This window comes from Aotus nancymaae, unplaced genomic scaffold, assembly GCF_030222135.1.
Source record: "Aotus nancymaae isolate 86718 unplaced genomic scaffold, 86718_ANA_hifiasm-v0.15.2.pri h1tg000040l, whole genome shotgun sequence".
In the NCBI taxonomy this organism is placed as follows: domain Eukaryota; kingdom Metazoa; phylum Chordata; class Mammalia; order Primates; family Aotidae; genus Aotus; species Aotus nancymaae.
This window is the reverse complement of record NW_026988454.1, coordinates 16,704,678-16,720,709: the sequence shown is the minus strand read 5'-3', so window position 1 is coordinate 16,720,709 and position 16,032 is coordinate 16,704,678. Positions and strand designations below refer to the sequence as shown.

General features: G+C 41.8%; 1 non-coding gene across 1 annotated transcript; it reads left to right on the top strand.

The window, feature by feature from the left end:
- Nucleotides 1–15,060: 15,060 nt before the first annotated feature.
- Nucleotides 15,061–15,168, top strand: LOC135268538 (U6 spliceosomal RNA). Its single transcript, XR_010336848.1, has one exon. It is a non-coding gene; the product is annotated as a U6 spliceosomal RNA (small nuclear RNA).
- Nucleotides 15,169–16,032: the final 864 nt, after the last annotated feature.

Here is a 16,032-nt window from a genome sequence, read left to right as displayed (position 1 = left end):
CCATCTCTACTAAAAGTACAAAAAAATGAGCTGGGTGTGGTGGCCCATGCTTGTAGTCCCAGTGTGGAGGCTGAGGTGGGAGAATCGCTTAAACCAGGAGGCAGAAGTTGCAGTGAGCGATCATGCCACTGCGCTCCAGCCTGGGTGACAGAGCGAGACTCCATCTCAAAAAAAACCAACCAACCAAACAAACAAAACAAAACAAAACAGACAACATCCCAATTAAGACATGTTCAATTGTAAGTAACAGAAAACCCAATTCAAACTGCCTAAGCCATAAAACAGACATGATGTGGGTTGAGAGTCGGGACAGCCTCCAGGGTTCGTTTATTTCAGTCTCTGGTGACGTGTTCAAGGCCCTACTGTCCATCTCTCATCTGGGTTCTGTAACAGCAGACTGATCCCTTACTCCCAGGCCCACATGTGTCTCCATCTAAGCCTCGGGAGAGAGACCAGGGATCCTCTGGAAGCTGTCTCAGAAGAATGGGCAGCTTCATTCCCAAGAGCCCCTGCAAGTACTTCTGCAAAATTGGAGTATATACTCATCCTTGGCCAAAAAAGAATTATGTTGCTAAATCTGGGCCTGAGCCAAATGACTTCCCCGGAATCACAAGGGCAGTCAGTCAACTTCCCAGGAAGCTCATGAACTGCGAGAGAGAGTCATGGACACCAAGTCAAGCCAAGGGAAAACTCATACTCAGCGACACCGATGTCCAATGCAATCAAATAATAGCAGAGAAGGACAAAGCATAAGAAATAGAACAAGACAATAATCTGTGTTGAGGAAGGTGGTGGTTTAAGAAGCTGGGGGATCCCACATAGTTGCTGTAGGTACCATATTTGCAAGTAAAATTCTCTATCGCTGGTGGCTTTTACTACAATTAGAAGGAGACACCTTTACTTCTTCTGAGATATGGCTCTAATTTTGAGACGGCCATGGGAAAAAAAGTCATTAAATTTATATTTTATTTCTGTCTTACATTTGCCTGTCTTATCTCTGAAGGTTGTAAACCTGATGGGAAAAGAGGTCATATATTTTAATAGCATATTGGTATTTAAAATGCCAAGAAGTGAAAAAAAATCAGGGTTCCATTTAGCCTGTGAATTTTAATGCATATTCATTGCTTTTCTTCAATAATTCCTCTCGTTTCATACATACACACAGACATGACCCCCCTCCTCCATCAGACACACATATTTAGTCCTGGAAGAGACGTGGCATCAAATTAGAAGCAGTTTTTCACTAAAGCACCAGAGTAAAGAGGCTAATTTAATTAGTGTCCAGTCTGGAAGGAATGAAAACAGCATAGCATCTGTAATGCAGAAAGGTTATTTGCGACCTGCTTCTTGAAAAGATGTCTGCTTGATTTGTATCATTCTGTTGCCCTCAACAATAGAGATTTGCTCTCCTCTCTGCAACGGACCTATTTCCAATCGCCAGGCTCTTGTGGATTTATGCTCTCTTCCTGATTTAAACAGCAACTCCCAGAAGCAGTCTACGTTTCAGCATCAGAGGATGGAGGGTTCCTTAGACATTCTGCAAGCATGTATCACATGTATCACCAAATTAGAGGTAATTGTGAGCACAGAAGAAAAATGATCAAATTCACAAATTATGCTGCTAATTTATCCAACTACAATTACGTTTAATATATGCATGTTGCCTTGATTTTTGCATTTGGTGGAAGCAATATATGCTATGAAAACAAGACTAGCAAGCAATATTTCATTTGCTACTTCTAATAAAACAGAATGAGAAAATGGATAGGAAAGCACTTTGTAAATCCTAAAGCACTATATAGATATGAGTTACTCTCAGTGATGCCGTTGTTTCTTAAGCTTTACTTAAAGGAAAAAAGCATGCTTAGAGAAGTGCATGAAGTGAGCTCATTTTCTTCCTTTGCTGACGTTCTAGATGCATTAGAATGATCTGTTTTTTCTACATATTTTAACATGTTCAGATGGAAAATCACCATGATGAATATTTTCACAGTCTAAAAAGCTGTCTGCTCCCAATCCAGTTTTTTTTTTGTTTGTTTTGTTTTTTTATGGGCACAAAACTTGAACAAGGACTTCACAAAAGAGGTCATCCAAATGGCCAATAAACATTAAAAAGTGCTCATGACTAATCACCAAGGAAATGAAAATTCAGTCCACGTTTATTGACCACTACATACCCAGCCCAATGGCTAATGTTGATAAAAGCTGCCGATACTGGGAATCAGGCTGAGCGCGATGGCCGTATCTGTAATCCCAGCACTTTGGGAGGCTGAGGTGGGCAGACCACTTGAGGCCAGAAGTTTGAGACCAGTCTGGGCAACGTGGTGAAACCCCATCTCCACTGAAAATACAAAACTTAGCCAGACATGGTAGTGTGTGCCTATAATCCCAACTACTCGGGTAGGTGAGGCACGAGAATCAGTTGAACCCGGGAGGCAGAAGCTGCAGTGAGCCAAGATCGTGCCACTGTACTCCAGCAATAGAGCAAGACTGGGCAACAGAGCAAGACTCTTTCAAAAAAGAAAAGAAAAACAAGCAACAACGACAAATAATACTGGGAATTGGCAAGGATGTGGATAAACTGGACTCTCCCACAGTGCCAGTAGGAGTGTCAATTGGCCCATTATAAAAACTGTTGGCAGTATCGATTATACTGGTTGAGTTCATGCACACCCTATGACCCAGCCCTCCCAGGTAAACACCTGTGGCAGGCACAGTGGAGTGAGCCCTCCGTACTCATGGCTTCTGCATCCTTGGTCTCAACCAAACTCAATCGAAAATACAGTCACAGCATCACTTAATGATGAGGATAATCATTAGGCAATTTCATCATGCTGTGAGCATCGTACAGTGTGCTTACACAAACCTAGTTGGTACAGCCTACTGCACACCTAGGCTATGCGGTATAGCCCCATTGCTCTCAGGCAACAAACCTGCACAGCGTATGACTGCACTGAGTACAGCAGGCAATTGTAACACAGTGGCATTTCTGTATCTAAAATTATCTAAACATAGAAAAGATACAGTAAAAATATAGTTTATAAGCTTATGGGTTCACCATTATGTATGCAGTACATTGTTGACCAAAAAGATATGTTCATCACATGACTATATTGGAAAAAAAAGAAATTAAAAATAACAATACAATAATAAAAGTAATAAAGACTTTAAAATACAGTATAACAGCTTTTTTTTTTTTTGAGACGGAATCTCACTCTGTCACCCAGGCTGGAGTGCAATGGCACGATCTCAGCCCACTGCAACCTCCGTCTCCTGAGTTGAAGAGATTCTTCTGCCTCAGCCTCCCAAGTAGCAGGGATTACAGGTGTGCACCATCATGCCTGGCTAATTTTTTGTATTTTTAGTAGAGACAGGGTTTCACCATGTTGGCCAGGCTGGTCTCAAACACCTGAACTCAAGTGATCCACCCGCTTTGGCCTGCCAAAGTGCTGGGATTACAGGCGTGAGTCACCATGCCTGGCCAAAATACAAAATAACTATTTACATAGCATTTACATTGTTTTAGGTATTATAAGTAATCTAGGAATGATTTAAAGTATGTGGGAGGGCCAGGTGCAGTGGCTCACGCCTGTAATCTCAGCACTTTGGGAGGCTGGGGCGAGTGGATCACTTGAGGTCAGGAGTTCTTGACCAACCTGGTCAACATGGCGACACCCTGTCTCTACTAAAAGTACAAAAATGGGGCCTCAGTTCTACAAGAAGAAGCAGCAATTCTGCCAGCAACTTGAATGAGCAGGAAAATAGATCCCTCCCTAGAGCTCCCAGAAAGAAACAGCCCCACTGACACCTCAGCTGGGTGAGACCCGTGCTGAATTTCTGACTTGCAGAACTGTAAGATCATAAATGTGTGCTGTTCTAAGCTAAGAAGTTGTGGTCATCTGTTACAGCAGCAATAGAAAAGGAATGCAACACCCAACAGAAAGGTCTACCTGTTTTTGTTTCTTTCAGCGTTGCTATAATGGAAGACCTGAGGCTGGGTAATTTATATAGAGCAGAAGTTTGTTTAGCTCATGGTTCTACAGACAGAGAATTACACAAAACATGGCAGGGCCATCTGCTCGGCTTCTGCTGCTGTGTCATAACATGGCAGAGAAGGTCAGAGGGGAAGCAGACACAGGCAAAGACGTGAAACCCAAGGGACATCCAGGCTTCACGGCAACCCCTCTCTTGGGAGCTAATCCATTCCGGAGAGAACTAATCCAGTCTCACCAGAGCAAGAACTCACTACTGGCCAGGCATGGTGGCTCATGCCTGTAATCCCAGCACTTTGGGAGGCCAAGGTAGGCAGCTCACCTGAGGTCAGGAGTTAAGAGAGAGACCAGCCTGCTCAACATGGTAAAACCCCGTCTCTACTAAAAATACAAAAATTAGCCAGGCATGGTGATGAACACCTGTAATCCCAGCTACTTGGGAGGCTGAGAAGGAGAATCTCTTGAACCTGGGAGACAAAGGTTACAGTGAACTGAGATGGCACCACTGCACTCCAGCCTGGGCAATAGAGCAATAGAGCAAGACTTCGTTTAAAAAAAAAAAAAAAAAAAAAAAACAGTAAAAGCTGGGTGATGTCTTAGTATCAGGAAGGACAGATTCTGAGAATTAGCTTCATTATTGGCACATTGGGCAGGTTAATGCCACTAAACCCTGTCTTTAGAACTGACTTTTCCAACTCTATGGAAACTGAAGAATAAGGGAATATATAAATCTTAAAAGAATACACAAGTTACACACCAACACAAGTCCCAGTCTCTGAAAGTGAAGAGAAAATGTAAGAATGACGTGATGTAAACAAGTAGGGGTCGGTCACTGTGGCTCATGCCTATAATCCCAGCACTTTGAGAGGACGAGGTGGGTGGATCACGAGATCAGGAGTTCAAGACCAGCCTGGCCAACATGGTGAAACCCCGTCTCTACTAAAAATACAAAAATTTGTCGGGCATGGTGGTGCACGCCTGTAATCCCAGCTACTCAAGAGGCTGAGGCAGGAGGATCCATTGAACCCAGGAGGCAGAGGTTGCAGTGAGCCAAGATTGCACCACTGCAGTCCAACCTGAGCGACAGAGCAAGACTCCATTATTCTTTTTTTTTAAAAAAGGAAGATGGCAGCCTCGTGTGTGATCCTCAGAGGCGTGGGTGGAGTCTGTTGAGTACTCGTCATACTCATAAGGTCCGATAGAGAAGAGACATCATACGGTTCCAAGTATAGAAAGTCCAAAACCAGGCAAAATTGTTTTCCACTGATAGAGGTCATAACAGGGGATGTCTTTGTTGAGAGGAAAGGACTGAGAAGAGGCACAAGGGAAGCCTGAGATGTTGGGAACATTCTAGACCAAGCTGGTCCAACCCAGGGCCCATGGGCCGCATGTGGCCCAGAATGGCTTTGAAGGCAGCCCAGGACAAATTCGTAAACTTTCTCAAAACATTATGAGATATTTTTGCTGTTTTTTTCTAGCTTATCAGCTATCGTTAGTATTAGTGTATTTTATGTGTGGCCCAGAGAAGCCAAAAGATTGGACTGCCTTGACTAGATCTGCATCTGGGCTGTGTTTACGGGGTGTATTTACTTAGATGATTGGTGTGCTTGTCTCCTGTGTGAAATCACTTGGCTTCTGATGAAAAAGTTCACATAATAAAAAGCAGTCTGGCCGGGCGATGGCTCACACCTGTAATCCCAGCACTTTGGGAGGCTGAGGCAGGGGGATTACTTGAGCCCAGGAGTTCAAGATCAGCTTGGGCAACAGAGCAAGACCCTCATCTCTATTTTTTTTAAGTATGCAATTAATTTTAAAATTTTAAAAAGAAGCTCTCTGTTTTTATTATTGAATTTAAAAAAATTTAAACTAAACCCACTTTATATTATAATAGTGATTTTTTTTTTTTTTTTTTGAGATGGAGTCTTGCTCTGTCACCCAGGCTGGAGTGCAGTGGCCCAATTCAGCTCACTGCAACCTCTGCCTCCCAGGTTCAAGCAATTCTCCTGCCTCAGCCTCCGAGTAGCTGGGATTACAGGCATGCATCACCATGCCCGACTAATTTTTGTATATTTTGTAGAGATGAGGTTTTGCCATGTTGCCCAGGCTGGTCTCGAGCTCCTGGGCTCAAGTGATCTACCTGCCTCTGCCTCCCAAAGTGCTGGGATTACAGGTATAAGCCACCACACACAGCCCTGATTTTTCATCACAGAATGTTCCCCTTAGGCCAGAATAGAAACATCTAGTGAAAGATCACCAAATATCATGGTACATTTTAGTAAATTTAAATGTATACGCTTTCACAGACTCTACTTTTAAATTTTGTTTATTATCATTATTTATTTTGAGACAGGGTTTTGCTCTGTTGCCTAGGCTGGAGTGCAGTAGCATGATCTCAGCTCACCCTAGCTTTGACCTTCTGGGCTCAGGTGATCCTCCCACCTCAGCCTCCCAAGTAGCTGGGACTACAGGTGAACACCACCATGCCTGGCTATTTTTTTGTATTTTTTATAAGAGATGGAGTTTCATCATATTGTTCCAGCTGATCTCGAACTCTTGGGTTTTCAAGCATTAAATTTTGTTTATTATTTACTTATTTATTTAATGACCACCAGATTCTTCTCCCCTGAAGGAGCTATTGCATTTTCTTCTGTTTCAGAGATTTTCTATAGTTATAAATTATATATATTTCTCTTTTTTTAACATGAAAGATATCAAACTATCGTCTGTACTTGCTTTCCTTACATATGGAGCAAAGTCTTCATTTTTAACATCTGAGTGGGCCGGGTACAGTGGCTCACACCTGTAATCTTAGCACTTTGGGAGGCCAAGGCAGGCAGATCACTTGAGGTCAAGAGTTCGAGGTCAGCCTGGCCAACATGGTAAAATCCTGTCTCTACTAAAAATACAGAAATTAGCCGGGCGTGGTGGCATGCCTGTAATCCCAGCCACTAGGGAGGCTGAGACACAAGAACCTCCTGAACACAGGAGACAGAGGTTGCAGTGAGCTACAATCGCGCCACTGCACTGCAGCCTGGGTGACAGACTGAGATTCCATCTCAAAAAAACAGTTGAGTGGGTGTAAAACCATCCCTCATTTAATTAGTTCCTCTATTGACAGACGTTTGGGTTGTTGCCAGTCCTTTGCTATTACAAACAACGTTGTAACAAATGTCCTTAAATATCCATTATTTTGCACAATCACAAGTTAATTTTCAGTAAATTTACTTCAATAACATTGATTTAAAGGTCAACGGTAGATGGTAAATGCTAACATTTGTTTCCATTTTTAAGACAGACTACTGAGAAGAATATGCTTGTTAATGAATTCATTCATCCAATAAATACTTCAGTGCCTAACTCCAGTTAGACAAGGCTGAACATGGGCAAAAAAAAATCATATACCTGTAAAGGATTTTTTAAATGATGTTTTAGTTTTTTAGGGCTGCCGTAACAAAGTACCACAAATGAGGTAGCTTAAAACAACAGAAATTTATGGTCTCAAAGTTCTCGAAACTAAAGAGGAGTGGACAGGTGGCCAGGATAAAGGGGTGTCACAGAAGCTGGGGTGGGTTGTGGAAGAAGTTTCAAGGAGGAGAATAATCACATATAATGCAAAAGGTAAGTGGGATGCAAGCTTAATAGGGGCAACTGGATTTGGTAATGAGAAGGTTTTTGTTGACCTTAGCAGTCAGATTGCAGTGGATGGAGGAATGAATGGGAAGTTAGTAAGTAGGGTGATATTATCTGAAAGGAAAATAACTCCATCTTCTGACTTAATAATATGTTTGAGGTTGATAAATCACGGTGCTGACCTCTTTTCCCTCCTCCTGTTGGGGGATGTCTGGGACCTCACTGAGTGCTTCCTTCTGAAGGGCACTGGCCTTTCAGGTCTGTCTGACATGCACAGCACTGATGCTGACCAGCACCAGATGGCTTCACAGGTGAATCCTAACAAACATTCAGAAAAAGAATTACTATCAATCCTTCTTAAACTCTTCCAAAAAACCGAAAAGGAACAACCTCCAAACCCATTTTATGAGGTCCACATCACCTTAATATCAAAGACAAAGAATAACACTAAGAAGAAAACCACAGGCCAATATACCTGGTGAACAGAGATGCAAAACTCAAAATAAAAATAAAAAATACTCAAAAAAAAAACCTAGCAAACTGAATTTGACAGCACATTAAAAGGATCATACAGCTGGGCGAGGTGGCTCAGGCCTATAATCCCAGCACTTTGAGAGGCCGAGGTGGGCAGATGACGAGGTCAGGAGTTCAAGATCAGACTGGCCAACATAGTGAAACCCTGTCTCTACTAAAAACTACAAAAATTAGCTAGGCATGGTGGCTCGTGCCTGTAATCCCAGCTACTTTTGAGGCTGAGGTAGGAGAATTGCTTGAACTGGGACCTGGGAGGCAGAGGTTGCAATGAGCCAAGGTCACACCACTGCACTCCAGCCTGGACTACAGAGCAAGACTCCACCTCAGAAAAAAAAAAAAAAAAGGATCATACACCACAACCAATTGGGATTCATCCCCAGGATGCAAGGATGGTTCAACATATGCAAGTCAATGTGATGATAGACCATATTAACAGATTGAAATATAAAAACTACATGATCATTTCAACAGATGCAGGAAAAGCATTTGACAAAATTCAACATCCATTCATGATAAAAGACTTTAACCAAATAAGTATAAAAGAGATATACTTCAACATAATAAAGATCACATATGTATTTCCATCAACAGTTCACAAAAGAAAAAAAACATCCATGAAAGGCCATAGCTAACATCATAATCAACAGGGAGAAACTGAAAGGTTTTTCTCTAATATCTGATCTTAGCTACAAATGCCCACTAACACCACTTCAATTCAACATAGTACTAGAAATTCTAACCAGAGCAATGAGACAAGAAAAAAAAAGGCATTGAAATCAGAAAAGAAGAGGTATAATTATCTCTGTTTGCAGACCAGCGTGGGCAACATAGCTGCCCCCCATCTCTACAATTAAAAAAAATTTTAATTAGCTAGGCATGGTGGTGTGTGCCTAAAGTCCTAGCTATTTGGGAGGCTGAGGCAGGAGGATCACTTAAGCACAGGAGTTAGATGCTGCAGTGAGCTATGGTCATGCCTGGGTAACAGAGCAAGACCCTCAAGAAATAAAAAAGAAAATGGGGGGAGTGTGCATATATATATACACATACATATACATATACATATATATATACACATATACATATATATATACACATATACATATACATATATATATATATATATATATATAGTATATTCAATGGATTATTACTTAGCCTTAAAAAAAGAAGGAAATTCTGCCACTTGCAACATGGGTGAACCTGAAGGATGTTATGCTAAGTAAAATAAGCCAGACACAGAAAGACAAATAGTGCATGATCTCACATATGCAGATTTTAAAATAGTTGAACTCACTGAAGCACAGAGTAGAATGGTGGTTGCCCGGGGTTGGGGGATGGGGGAGGTGGGGAGATGTTGGTCAAAGGGTACAGTTTCCATTATGCAGGATGAATAAATTCTGTGTATCCAATGTACAGCATGGTGACTCTAGTTAACACTGTATGGTATACTCGAAATCTGCTGAGAGTAGATCTTGTCTTCTCACCACACACATACACCTACACACACAGAGGTAACTATGTGAAGTGATGGATATGTTAACTACCTTGATGTGATAATCATTTCACAATGTACACGCATATCAAACCATCAGCTTACACCTGTTAATTATATACACTTTATATTTGTCAATTATACTCCACTAAGCTTTTTTTTGTTTTGTTTTTCCTTTAGACACAGGGGTTTCATTGTTTTGCCCAGAGTGGTCTCTAACTCCTAGGCTCAGGCAATTCTCCCACCTTGGCCTCCCAAAGTGCTGGGATTACAGGTGTGAGCCACTGTGCCTGGTTTTTTTAAAAAGCTTTATTGGGCAGGGTGAGGTGGCTCATGCCTGTGATCCCAACTACTCAGAAGGCTGAGGTGGGAGGATTGCTTGAGGCCAGGAGTTTGAGACAAGCCTGAGCAACATCACAAGACCTTGTCTGTAAAAACAAATAGTAAAAATATTTAGCTGGTTGTGGTGCATGCCTGTAATCCCAGCTACTGGGGAAACTGAGGAAGGAGGATCCTTTGCACCTGGGAGTTTCAGGATGCAATAAACTACGATCCCACCACTGTACTCCAGCCTGGGCAACAGAGCAAGACCCTGTCTCTAAAACAAACAAATAAGCTTTTTAAAAAAGAATACAGGTGTTTAATGTTAAATCAGTTAGGACTCTTTGTTACTTTTATGGTGGAAAGAATCTGAACTTCAGCTAACTTGAGCCAAAAATGAAATTTATGCCAGAAACGAGGTGGCTTATGTCTATAATCCCAGCACTTTGGGAGGCTCAGGTGGGTGGATCACAAGGTCAAGAGATCAAGACCATTCTGGCCAACATGGTACAATCCTGTCTCTACTAAAAATACAAGAAAAAAAAAATTAGCTGGCCATGGTGGCACGGGCCTGTAATCCCAGCTATGTGGGAGGCTGAGGCAGGAGAATTACTTGAACCAGGAGGCAGAGGTTGCGGTGAGACAAGTTTGCACCACTGCATTCCACCCTGGTGACAGAGGAAGACTCTGTCTAAAAAAAAAAAATGGAATTTATTTGCTTCCAGATCCCAGGGAAGGATTGAGCAATAGAGCTATAGAAGGGCAGGAATCCAGCTGGCCCACAGAACAACTGGGGCCAGGCGTTTCAACATCTTCAGGAGTCTCTTCCATCTCCAGGGTTTGCTGTTGGCCTCATTCCTATTCACCACGATGGGATTTGTCTACAGGAAGAGAAAAGGCCTGCCTAACGCACGCTTTCCAACTTCTGTCCCCAAAGAGGGAATCCCTATGTTCCCTGTTCTCAAACAGGGGTACTCCTCAGCCAGCGTGCACTGCTGCACCCATATCAATTGTTTTTCAGCCAATGCCTGCCCTAATTGGTGGGTGCTCGGATCTCCCTGATTGTTGCAGATATTGATAATCACCCCTGGAATCAGGTTCAGATATCCCAGAGAAGGGGATCATTGGTACTGCTTTCCTCTAATCAGCCCTAGGCAGGTCCAAGCCATGTCAGAGCACAGCTGATCCCACAGGAATTGTCAGGTTAAAGGTACAGAAAGAGTGATTCCCAGAAGGAGGGTTGGTACTGGGAAGATCCAAAAAAAAAAAGCCACATTGGCTGGGCATGGTGTCTCACAGATGTCATCCCAGCGCTTTGGGAGGCTGAAGTGGGAGGATCACCTGAAGCCAGGAGCTTGAGACCAGTCTGGGCAACAAAGTGAGTCCTCCATCTCTACAAAAAAAAAAAAAAAAAAAAAATTGTCTGGGCACAGTGGTACATACCTATAGTGCCAGCTACTTGGGAGGCTAAGATGGGAGGATTGTTTGAGCCCAGGAGGTCAAGGATATAGTGGGCCCTGATACTGCCACTGCACTCCAGCCTGGGCCACAGAGTGGGACCCTGTCTGTCTTGAAAGAAAGAGGAAAGAAAAGGAGAGGAGAGGAGAGGAGAGGGGAAAGGAAAGGAAGACTACTATAAGTGTACTTGTGGTTTTTATTTTCCAAAATATTTAATTTCCAAAATTTAAAAATTACTATAACTTTTAAAAGGAAAAGATAATTTTAGGTACCAAAAGCCCCATCTTTCATAGTTTTACATCCACTCTGTCTTAGAATGCCATCAGCATCTCTGTCCCATCTATGAATGAACAGGATCACACTCTATTAGAAATTCTTGAAGAAACAGGACTATTGATAGCCAGCTTAGTGTTACGTTTGGCACACCCTGGCTAAGCAACAAAATAAGTCACTCATTTGATGTTAGAACAGGTTCCTGTTTGACATATCCAGTTTCCTCTAAAATTTTCAGCATTTGGGTTAAATTTTACTCAGAGTGATAGCCAAACTTAATCTCCCCAAGGCACTAACCAGAAAAAATCAGGCCCTGACTTTGCTACCCAGACCCATCTAGACATCCTAGTCTTTTCCCTCAGCATATGTAGAGAATTCAAAATTAATTTGCATATAAATGCAGAAAATCTATTTCCAGGTTCTGTCTAAAGTCTTTTAATAAGATCTTCCAGATTCTTACTTTTGAATATCCTCTAGCAGCAGAAGATAACTTGACTGCTGAGATATCTATCATTTACAGAAGAGTTGAGAAAAATGATTAATTTCTGAGCGTGTTTAATTTCATATACTCTTGAGCTCGTAATTGAGTGGTTGATTTCCAGTTCTTCCAGGTGCAATCACACCACAGAGAAATGATTTTAAAGATGGAGTTTTAGTGAGGGACTAATAAATTTTTCAGGCCAGCTCTCAAGACTCTCAATTTTCTACATACTATGAAAGAGCAATACATGCCCAGTGCTTCGAATGCATGCTAGTGCCCCTGGGCATAGAAACATCTGGATAACAAAATGCAATCTGCCTTAAGTGTCCAACAGCAAGCTAACAAAAATAAAAACGGCAAGCAGATAAACAGAGCAATCCCAGGGCAGCAGCCATGAGCCAGAGTAATCCATTGCCATGAGAGCAAACATCACAGAAACTTCCAGAAGGTGTTCAGGGCACATGTTCCATGACAAACCCTAGGTTCCTTTGTGGTTTGCTTCTTTCCTTAGTGATTGCAGTGGGACTGTATTCCCAGGCATATGAGCCTTTTCAAAAATGCACCAGAAAGGCTCTCTGCCAGGCCATAGTCCATAGCATGACAGAAAAAACACCCTATTGCATATTGTTGGTTTAGATGAAGACTAACCTAATAAACAATCAAACTAAGATGCAAAAGTTAGAAGGTATGTCCAATCCAACCTGCTGGGGAAGTGGGGCCATAATGTAATAAAGAATTGTAGACTGGGATCATTTTATAAAAATTAATTTTTTTTTAAAGTCCGAGTGTGGTGGCTCACGCCTGTAATCCCAACACTTTGGGAGGCTGAGGCGGGTAGATGACTTGAGGTCAGGAGTTTGAGACCAGCCTGACCAACATGGAGAAATCCCTGTCTCTACTGAAAAAACAAAAATTAGCCGGGTGTGGTGGTGCATGCCTGTAATCCCAGCTACTCAGGAGTCTGAGGCAAGAGTATTGCTTGAACCCAGGAGGTAGAAGTTGTAGTGAGCCGAGATCATACCACTGCACTCCAGCCTGGGTGACAGAGTGAGACTGTCTCAAACAAAACAAAAAACAACAAAAAACCACTAATTAAAAATTTTGTGCATAGGCCCGGGCATGATGGCTCATGCCTATAATCCCAGCACTTTTGAGGCCAAGGCAGGAGGATCATTTGAGGCCAGAAGTTTGAGAACAGCCTGAACAACATAGCAAGATCCTATGTCTCTACAAAAACATTTACAAAAATTAGCTGGTTATGATGGGACACATCTTTAATCTTAGCTACTCGGGAGGCTGAGGCGGGATGATCGCTTGAGCCCAGGAGTTTGTGGTTGCAGTGAGCTATGATCATGCTACTGCACTCCATCCTGGGTGACAGAGCAAGACCTTGTTTGAAAAAAAAAAAAAAGTTATGTATAAACAACGAATTCTAGAGCTCATAAATTTCTTCAATACTTTTTTTTAAAAATATTACAATAGCATCTTTTCAATTCTCCATAGGGAAAAGTGTCATGATCTTTCATCAGATGAAAGGCATAGCCTGGATTTCAGTCAATAAGATAGAACATTGTACCCCTTCAGATTCACACCCTAAGTGTTTAGGAATTAAAGTCCCCCAGTCTTTTTCTTTTTATTAAATCACAATGACCCTACTGGCATGGTGGTTAGCAATTCTGGCCTGGGGGAAAAAAAAAAAAAAAAGAATTCTAGCACAGCTGCAAGAAATCAGACAAAAAGAACAGCTGGGAAGACCTGGTCTATTTTTGCCTCACATTTAGTTGGCAAAACAAAATTCCCTTCTGGAAGAATTCCCACCACTTTATTCTACCACAGTTATCATCTCCCTTTTTCTATTTCTTTTAATTCAGTTTTTCTTTCCTTAATACTGCTGTCTTCTTCTTCACAGAGTATTTCCTTTTTTTTTCATTCATTTAACAAATATCCATTGCATGCCTAGTATAGGTGAAATTCTATGCCAGGCACTGAAGGACATATAAAGATAAGTTAACATGAGCACTGACATCCAAAACCTTATTATCCTAATAGAGGATGTGACCGGTACGTAAATAAGTCAAATCAAAAGTAAAAGGTGGCTGGGTGCCGTGGTTCATGCCTGTAATCCCAGAACTTTGGGAGGCTGAGGCAGGCAGATCACTTGAGGTCAGAACTTCAAGACCAGCCTGGCCAACATGGTGAAACTTCATCTCTACTAAAAATACAAAAATAGTCAGGTATGGTGGCGCATGCCTATAATCCCAGCCACTTGGGAAGCTGAGGCATGAGAATTGTTTGAACCCAGGAGGCGGAGGTTGCAGTGAGCTGAGATCATGCCACTGCACTCCAGCCTGGGTAACAGAGCAAGGCTATGTCTCAAAAAAAAAAAAAAGAAACAAACAAACAAAAGTAAAAGGTAGATGATAAGTGATAAAATAAATAAAAAGTGACATAGAAACTCAGGAGAGAGATTCATTCCAGTTTAAGGGTTTAGTGAAAGCCCGTAGAGGAGGTACCTGAATAAAGGGCCTTCTGGGCAGAAAAAAAAAGCATAAGCAAAGGCCAATCATCTCTAAAAAAACATAGAACGATTGAATTTGACTAGAGCATCAGTCCTCAACATGTGGTCCTGGACTATTAGGACCAGCATCATTTGATATCTTGTTATATATGTAAATCCTCAAACCCCACCCCAGATCTACTGAATCAAAGGCTCTGTGGTGGGACCCGGCAATTTACAATGGAACGAACCCTCCAAGAGATTCTGGTGCATATTCAAGTTTGAGAGTCACTGAATCAAGGTATAGGATAACTGGGTGGGGGAGGGGGGGTCTGCTTGAAAAGTAAGATTGGAATAAATAAAAGAAAATCAACTTTAAAAGGATGGTTGGTGCTAGCTTTTATAAGCTAAAGTTAGAATGATACAGAGAAGATTAGCACAGCCACTGCAAAAGAATGAGATGCAGTTTTGTAAAGCATTCCAATGTTTTTTTAAACAAAAGGTGGAAAAGATAGACAAATGGGACTATATAAAACTTAAAAACCTTTGTGTGTCAAAGAACACAATCAATGAAGTAAAAAGGGAACCTACCGAATGCGTTGAAATGGTAACAAGACATATCTGAAAAGGGGTTAATATACAGAATGCATAAAGAACTCCTACAACTCAACCAAAAAATCCCCAATTTTTAAAAGGGCAAAGGACTTGAATAGACATCTCTAAAGATGATATATAAGGCCGGGCATGGTGGCTCATGTCTGCACTTTGGGATGAGGAGTTCAAGACCAGCCTGGCCAACATGGTGAAACCCTGCCTTACTAAAAATACAAAAATTAGCTAGGTATGGTGGTGCATGCCTGTAGTCCCAGCTACTTGAAAGGCTGAGGTAGGAGAATTGCTTAACCCAGGAGGTGGAGGTCCCAGTGAGCCAATATCACACCACTGCACTCCAGCCTGGGTAACAGAGTGAGACTCTGTCTCAAAAAAAAAAAAAAAGAGAGAGAGAGACAAGTTGCTAACAAGCATATGGAAAGATGCTCAATGTCACTACCACCAGGGAAATGCAAATCAAAACCTCAATGAGATATCACCTCACACTCATTAGGAGACACCACTAAAAGCAAACTAAAAACCCAGTAAATAACAAGGCCAGGATGTAGAGAAATCAGCATCCTTGCACACTGTTGGTGGGATTATAAAATGTTGCAACCTCTATGGAAAACAGTAGACAGTTTCTCAAAAAATTAAAAATAGCACTATTATGATTCAGCAATTCCACTTCTGGGTATACATCCAAAAGAATTGAAAGAAGAGTCTCAAAAAGATATTTGCATACCCATGTTCACAGCAGCGT